This window comes from Euphorbia lathyris, chromosome 4, assembly GCF_963576675.1.
Source record: "Euphorbia lathyris chromosome 4, ddEupLath1.1, whole genome shotgun sequence".
Classification (NCBI taxonomy): Eukaryota; Viridiplantae; Streptophyta; class Magnoliopsida; order Malpighiales; family Euphorbiaceae; genus Euphorbia; species Euphorbia lathyris.
In genome coordinates, this window is record NC_088913.1 from 58,893,243 (window position 1) to 58,901,848 (window position 8,606).

The 8,606-nt window shown below is 34.9% G+C and overlaps 1 non-coding gene across 1 annotated transcript; it reads right to left on the reverse strand.

The window, feature by feature from the left end:
* Positions 1 to 2,863: 2,863 nt before the first annotated feature.
* On the reverse strand, positions 2,864 to 2,970 carry LOC136228158 (small nucleolar RNA R71). The gene has a single exon (XR_010688492.1). It is a non-coding gene; the product is annotated as a small nucleolar RNA R71 (small nucleolar RNA).
* Between the last annotated feature and the right edge of the window lie 5,636 nt (positions 2,971 to 8,606).

Consider the following 8,606-nt stretch of genomic DNA (forward strand, 5'->3'; position numbering starts at 1 on the left):
GCTCTAAATCCATTTGATGGGTTGAGGAATCTTTTTAAATGAGATCTTCAGTGTATTGCTGCTCAGGGTTGTGTCCTGCATCTCTTACCTCCATTTTCCATTTTTGAGTTTAAGTCTGATTATAAGGAGGCTTCTCAACTGGAGAAAGAAAATATGGAGACATGCATGTGACTGATTTATAAGACATGCCTGTGACTGATATTTACTTGCAATAACAAAGTAGCTATTAATTGGAAATGCGTTTGTAAATTTACATAGTTAAGGTTTATTAGTCCCTGAATTTTAATTAATCTATCAACTCATTTGTTCAGCTAAAACCTTTATATCGTAAATTGCTTTCACAGAAAGAATAGATTGTTGACTGAAAGACTCCATCTTGTAAAGCATTTAGTCCAATAATTTTTTACAGAAGTTGTTTAAAAATTACAAAATAAAAGGCAGATGGTTTGCTTTTAATTAATCCACATAGTATAATCCAAAGCTCGAAGTGTACCCATCAAATAGCTCAAATACATCCAACAATGACCATGTAAAATATCCTCTTGCATTTGATCCATTCCTTTCAATTCCAAATACAATAATGTCAACTTGAAATGATGATTGTTAAGCCCAAAATATACCTAAAATATCATTAACATTTACATCATTTTTATTACGAATTTGTGTTATTTATATCTGTTTAGATTACTTTTACTTTTGAATATCTTTCTTTCTTGCAAGGTACTTGAATATTTGGTAAAATCCAAATAGGAACGAAAAAGGATCTAAAACAGAAGAAAAGCCCTACAAAAGGAGTCAAAGACGACGTAAATCGAAAGCGCCAAGTCGAGGACACGAACGAAAGCAAGAAGTAAGAAAACCTGCCGGGCCGCGATAGTGGATCCTAGACCCGCGGCCGCGACACGCGTGGTACAACCAATTCTCCCCTTCGTCCGTCGCTCAGCTCAGTGCTACGTCATTCACGGCCGCGGATTACTATCCTCGGTAAGTGCAGAAATTCACCAAGAGCATTTAACACATGCTGAAAATCCAAGAAACGCGTTCGTTCAAGTGGATAAAGACGTCCTTTCACAACGGACACGACTCTTAACCAATGGATACATCACTTCAAACACAACCCTTCAACATCTATAAATAAAGAGTTGATGTTGAGAAAAAGTGTAATGAAATGCTATAATATAGATATAGAAATCAGAGCGTAGAACTTATGTCGAAGTTTTAAGTAAAAACATTTCGAGAGTTAGAAATTAGATTCTGTACAAAACAAGATGAGGTACACATATTGTTTATAGTTTAATTACAACTCAGTAGCGTTTAGACATTGTTCCAGTTTTAGTTTGCATCATGGTAGTGGCCGACCGAATCCCTATTACGAAGTTACAGCGAGAAGATTGAGTAAAGTGTTCGCCCCCGAGCCTGACAACCTCCTAAGGAAACCCAAGGAAGCAGAACCGATCAAGCCCTTCACTTGCACGCCCTCGAAGAACTCGATGCTCCTTATTCTCTGTAAACTTGTATCAATTTATATTTCATCTAATAAAGTCTGTTCTATTCGACAAATCGTTATGCAGCACTTATGGTAACCAATCCAATATAAGTGAGGCTGGTGTTTTCATTAATATGCACTTGAATTCAAAATCATTACAAGGAAACTTTGTTGAACACTTAGGCAAATTATCATCTCGAAAGAGTGTTAATTTGAGTAAGGGCAACTATTCCGAAAGGGTTTTGTCTCGTTCAAAGCCAATTAATTAGAGGTTCCGTCATTTATTTCATCATCATAATAATACAAAGTTTAAGTTGTTTTCTTTGCTTAATGCAAATGAACAGATTCATTCCTTTTTCTAATAAGTTCTAAATGTTCCTGTTTTGTAAAATTCATCCTTAAAATCAGAAGATCTTTCTAACAATCGATTTATTCTAAATATATAATCTTATTCCAACATTTTCAAATACTCAAAGTTTTCAAATTCAATCAAATAAATTTCCTAAATTCAATTAATCCAATTTTCACTTTTTATTTACATTTTATAAATCTAACAAGTTCGAAATTAAAGATTCAAAAATAAGTTTTTCGTTAAAAAACGTATCTCTGTGGGATCGATATTTTTATTACTACAAGCGAAACCGTGCACTTGCGGAAATCGCTCAACAAGTTTTTGGCGCCGTTGCCAGGGGTACGCCAAAATTTTTGACAAAATTTTTATTTTTCGCATTTTATTTTCGAATCTAGGTTTATACATTATTTCTATACAACTTTTATATTTTATTTATTTTCAGTTTTATAATATATTTGCTTTCAATTTTGTTTTGAAGGTAGTTTGGCTCGTGTTACAATTTCAAGTTGATGCGCAGTTCACGAAATTCGGGCACGCCACCAGATCCTTTTGATCCAGAAATTGAAAGAACACTTAAGAAAAATAAGAAAAACAACAAAAACAAAGACAAAACACCCTTAAAAACTAAAGTAGTCCAGCCAGAAATTATGGCCGATCCACCGACACTTATGGATTACGCTAGGCCAGGAATGGCCGGTGTAACTAATAGTGTAGTTAGACCCCGTATAAACGCAAATCAATTTGAAATTAAGCCTGCTTTGCTTAATATGTTGCAAAACAACATAACGTTTTACGGATTGCCTAACGAAAACCCTAATGCACATTTGACAAATTTCTTAGAAATTTGTGACACTTTTAAAATTACTGATGTAACAGCAGAAGCAATCAAACTTCGCCTCTTTCCTTTCACTTTGAAGGATAAGGCAAAAATTTGGTTAACTTCTATGCCTGCTGCAACATTTGAAACTTGGGACCAATTAGCCCAAGCATTTTTACAAAAATATTTTCCCTTAGCAAAAACCGCAAGAGTCATCAAAGAGTTGACATCTTTCACACAAAATGATAATGAAACTCTTTATGAAGCTTGGGAACGTTTTAAAGAACTTCAACGTTTATGCCCACACCACCAATTGCCAGATGCACTTTTAATGCAGACATTCTATAATGGATTAAATCCTACGACTAGAGGTTCATTAGATGCTATGTCTGGAGGGTTATTTATGAAAAAGACATCCGCCCAAGCAAGAGAACTTTTGGAGGAAATGGCAATCAACAGCAGTATGTGGCCCGCAGAGCGTGGACATATACCAACGGCGAAACCATCATCCTCATGTACATCATCGGTTAAAGGTATAATGAATCTTGATCCTGTAGCAATGTTACAAGCCCAATTTTCTGCCTTATCGCACAAAATTGATAAATTTATGGCACCATGCGATCCTAATGATCCGATCCAGAGAGACATTGACTACGAAGGTATGAATGAGATAGAACAGGTAAATTTTGTCCAAGGACAAAACCAAACTACTAATCCTTATTCTAATACTTATAATCCTGGATGGAGAAATCATCCTAACTTTAACTGGAAAGATGGTAATAATAATAATAATGCAAATGCTAATCAATATCGTATAAATAATTATCAAAATCAAACAAGAGATACGATTAGCACTTTATCTTCAAAAATCGACAAATTTATAGATGCTATGAATGGAAAGGTAAGTAATCAAGACGATGGTTTTAAACGGATCGAAAATAAATTCGATCAGCTTATCAAAAACCAATCATCTAGCATCCATAATTTAGAGGTTCAAATTGGACAACTTGCTAAATCAATTCCATCCCGCAAAGAGGGAAGTCTTCCCAGCCAAACGGAAGAAAATCCGAAAGAGCATGTTAAGGCTATCACTCTTCGTTCGGGGAAAAACTACTTAGGTCCGGAAATGCCCGGAAATTCAACTTTACCTGGAAATGATTTACCAAAATCCAGAGAAGATACATTAAAACAAAAAGATACACCAATTGACTCTAATCCGAAACCCTTTGTACCAAAGCCACCTTTTCCACACAGGGTCCGAAATAAGGACCATGATAAACAACTGTTATCATTTTTGGACAAACTTAAAAATTTACATATAAATTTAACATTCATGGATGCGATTACGCAAATTCCTAACTATGGAAAATTCTTGAAAGATTTAATTTCAAAAAAGATTAGTTGGGAAGGAATTTCATCCATTTCTCTTTCTGAAGAATGTAGTTCGATAGTATCAAGCAAATTACCTACTAAACTCAAAGATCCCGGATGCTTTACCATTCCGTGTACTTTGGGAAATATGGAATTCCCAAGTTGTCTTTGTGATTTAGGAGCTAGTATAAACTTGATGCCATTGTCTATTTTTGAGAAATTAGGATTAGAAGAAGACATCAAGCGTACCAATATGGTTTTGCAATTAGCGGATCAATCCACTAAAAGACCATATGGTATAATTAAAGACGTTTTGGTAAAAGTTGACAAATTTATTTTTCCAACCGATTTTGTTATCTTAGATTTTGCTTATGATGCTAATTGTCCGCTAATCTTTGGTAGACCATTCATGAACACGGGACGTGCTCTAGTTGATGTGTCGGAAGGAAAAGTAGTTTTACGAATAGGTGACGATAAGATCGAGTTCGATATGAATCAAGCGATGAAATATCCTATGGAGGATTTCGCTTGTATGAAGCTTGATTTAATTGAAGAATGTGTTAATGACATTGTTCAAAGAGAAGAAATAATAGAACCTGTAATGGGCGAAGAATTAGAAGATAATGACCCAGAGCCTTTGATTCGAGAAGATGGACCAGTTCCGCCTTCAGTAATAGTTCCACCTAAATTAGAACTTAAAGAACTACCAAACCATCTGAGATACACTTTCCTAGGCGGAAGTGATACTCTACCTATAATCATCTCTAACAAATTAACAGAAAATCAAGAAGAAAAATTGAAAGAAGTTGTTAGAAATAGAATAGGAAGTATGGGATGGCAGATTTCAGATTTAAAAGGGATTAATCCTAGTATTGTAATGCATAGGATTCACTTAGAAGAAGATAAGCCACCTAAAGCGGATAGACAAAGACGTTTAAATCCGAACATGAAAGAAGTAGTCAAAAATGAGATTACTAAACTTTTAGACAATGGAATCATTTATCCTATTTCGGATAGTGAATGGGTTAGTCCAATCCATTGTGTACCCAAAAAGGGAGGTATAACTGTAGTAAGGAATGATGAAGGTGAATTAATACCTACGCGAACCACCACCGGTTGGAGGGTTTGTATAGATTATAGGAACCTAAATAAGGCAACTAGGAAAGATCATTTTCCTTTACCTTTCATCGATCAAATGATCGAAAGGATAGTCGGTCATGCATTTTATTGTTTTCTCGATGGTTATTCCGGATTCTTTCAAATATATATTTACCCGGATGACCAAGATAAAACAACCTTCACATGTCCTTATGGAACATTTGCATATAGAAGAATGCCTTTTGGTTTGTGTAATGCACCAGCAACTTTTCAACGTTGCATGACTGCAATTTTTAATGATTTCATCGAAGATATCATGGAAGTATTTATGGATGATTTTTCAGTTTATGGAGATTCTTTTGAAGCATGTTTAAAAAAATTAGATAGAGTTCTTTCTAGATGCGAAGAAACGAATTTGGTAATAAATTGGGAAAAATGTCATTTCATGGTCGACGAAGGAATTGTTTTAGGTCATAAAATATCTGAAAAGGGATTAGAAGTGGATAGAGCAAAAACTTCAGTAATAGAAAAATTACCCCCACCAACAACTGTCAAGGGAGTAAGATCTTTTCTAGGACATGCAGGTTTTTACAAAAGATTTATAAAAAACTTTTCTGTGATTTCCAAACCACTTACTAATTTACTTATGAAGGATTCAACCTTCGACTTTAATAAAGATCGTATTAAAGCTTTTGAAACATTGAAAACAGCCTTAGTCAGTGCGCCCATAATTGCTAAACCCGATTGGGATTTGCCTTTTGAAATCATGTGTGATGCAAGTGACCTAGCAGTAGGATGTGTTTTAGGTCAAAGAAAGGATAAAAAATTACATGTTATTTATTATGCAAGTCATACATTGTCAGGTGCACAGTTAAATTACACAACAACAGAAAAAGAAATGTTAGCCGTAGTATTTGCATGTGATAAGTTTAGGTCATATTTATTAGGATCTAAAGTTATTATTTATACAGATCATGCAGCTTTACGTTATCTGTTTGCTAAGAAAGATGCAAAACCGCGTTTGATTAGATGGGTTTTGTTGTTACAAGAATTTGATATAGAAATTAAAGACAAAAAAGGGGTAGAAAACCTTGTCGCCGATCATCTATCAAGACTAGAAGATGAAAACGGTCCTATAGGTGAAACTGTCGGTATACGAGATGATTTCCCCGATGAACATCTCTATCATGTAGAAAGTATCATGTCACCATGGTATGCAGATTTTGCTAATTATCTTGCAACCGATATCATTCCGGAAGGATTATCTCCCCAACAGAGGAAGAAATTTTTCTTCGATATTAAACAATATTATTGGGAAGATCCCTTTCTATTTAAATCATGTGGTGACGGGATAATTAGGAGATGTGTTGGAGAAAATGAATATGAATCTATAATAACAGAATGTCATTCCAGCTCGTATGGAGGACATAATGGAGTTAATAAAACGGTAGCTAAAATATTGGAATGTGGTTTCTATTGGCCGACAATGTTTAAGGACGTTGGTTCATTTATTACTCGTTGTGATAAATGCCAAAGAACGGGTAACTTAGGAAGGAAAGATGAGATGCCCCTCACAAACGTGTTGGAAGTCGAAATCTTCGACATGTGGGGAATTGATTTCATGGGACCTTTTCCACCTTCCAATGGCAAAACTTACATATTAGTAACCGTTGATTATGTTTCAAAGTGGGTTGAAGCAATTGCAACCCCTACGAATGATTCTAAAGTAGTTATTACTTTTCTTGACGATATATTTTATAGATTCGGTTGTCCTAGGTACGTTGTTAGTGATGGCGGTACCCATTTCATAAATCGGAATTTCGATATGCTTATGAAAAAATATGGAGTACGCCACCGCGTGTCAACGCCATACCATCCTCAGTCGAATGGTCAGGCGGAGATCTCAAATAGAGAACTCAAATGGATTCTAGAGAAAACTGTTTCGTCATCAAGAAAAGATTGGTCACAAAAACTCAATAATGCGCTATGGGCATACCGTACTGCATTTAAATCACCAATAGGAATGACTCCGTACCGTTTGGTGTATGGAAAAGCATGTCATTTACCAGTTGAATTAGAACATAAAGCCTATTGGGCTATTAGAAAACTTAATTTTGATTTACAACAAGCCGGAAAGAAACGTTTGCTCGATTTAAATGAGTTAGATGAGTTATGTCATCTAGCGTATGAAAATGCGAGGATTTATAAAGAAAAAGTGAAAAAATGGCACGATGCCAAGATTAAAGTCAAACACTTTAATGTTGGAGATAGGGTGCTGTTATTCAATTCACGGCTTCGTATATTTCCGGGAAAACTTAAGTCTAGATGGGACGGACCGTATTTAGTCGTCAAAACGTTCGACTATGGTTCTTTGGAACTTGAGGAAACTAATGGTAAGCGTTTCAAAGTTAACGGTAATCGATGTAAAATCTATTACGAAAATATTTCCGAAATAGGAACTAGTTTCGTAACAAGATTTCCTGACATTTAAATCATTTCATTTTTCTTTTATTATTTTTATTTTTATTTTTATTTTGTTTTGTTTTAGATTATATCATTTTATTAGAATTTTAGATATATAAAAAATATATTCAAGTCATGATTTTAATTAATTTTTAGGAATTTCATAAAAATTAGAAAATTCAGTGATTCTCAGTTGAGAATTTCAGATTCTCAGTTGAGAATTCACATATATGAAATTCTTAATGAGGTAGAAATATTTCTGGACTTATAGAGAATTTCAAATTCTCAGTTGAGAATTTAGGCATGGCTAGAAGTCAGGAAAATTTCTGGACTTGTAGAGGATTTCAGATTCTCAGTTGAGAATTCTGATTGAAAATTGAAGGGAAAAATTTCTGAACTTACCGAGGATGAGGATTCTCGGTAGAGGATTAGGAGTTTAGAGTTTTGACAACTGATTTTCGCAGGAAAATCAGCGTGTCGCGACCGCGGGTCAGCATCCACGACCGCGACACGAGGGAAATTTTTGCCCAGATTGAACCTTTTCTCAGCAGTTGTAACTATTCAGAATGAAACACTAAGTTTTTCTCATTTCTAAAAGGTTTGTTTCATGCCTTTTCACTTCAAAACAACACCTCTTTTCGTCCTAGGATCTTATATATAGGTACTAGAGGTCTAGTTTTCTGTCACTTTCTTTTTCATCTCTATCAGAACTGTCTCTGATTTTCTTACCATTCATAAAATCCAAACACTAAGTTCAGAACTTTTCTTCCTTACTCTTTCCAAAAATCATGGCTTCCTCAAACACTTCATCTAAGAAAGTTATTACTTCACGCAATAAACATGAGGATATATCAGAGCGTTATGGATGTAACTTTCCTATCTTCAATCACGATGAGGGAAGGCGCTTCCTGAAACTTCGATACACTTTCTTTGTCGGAATGCTGTACATGGACGACTTTCTTAATGATCAATTAGGAATTAAGGAAGATATGAGTCGTTACATGGAGAGACTAGGATGG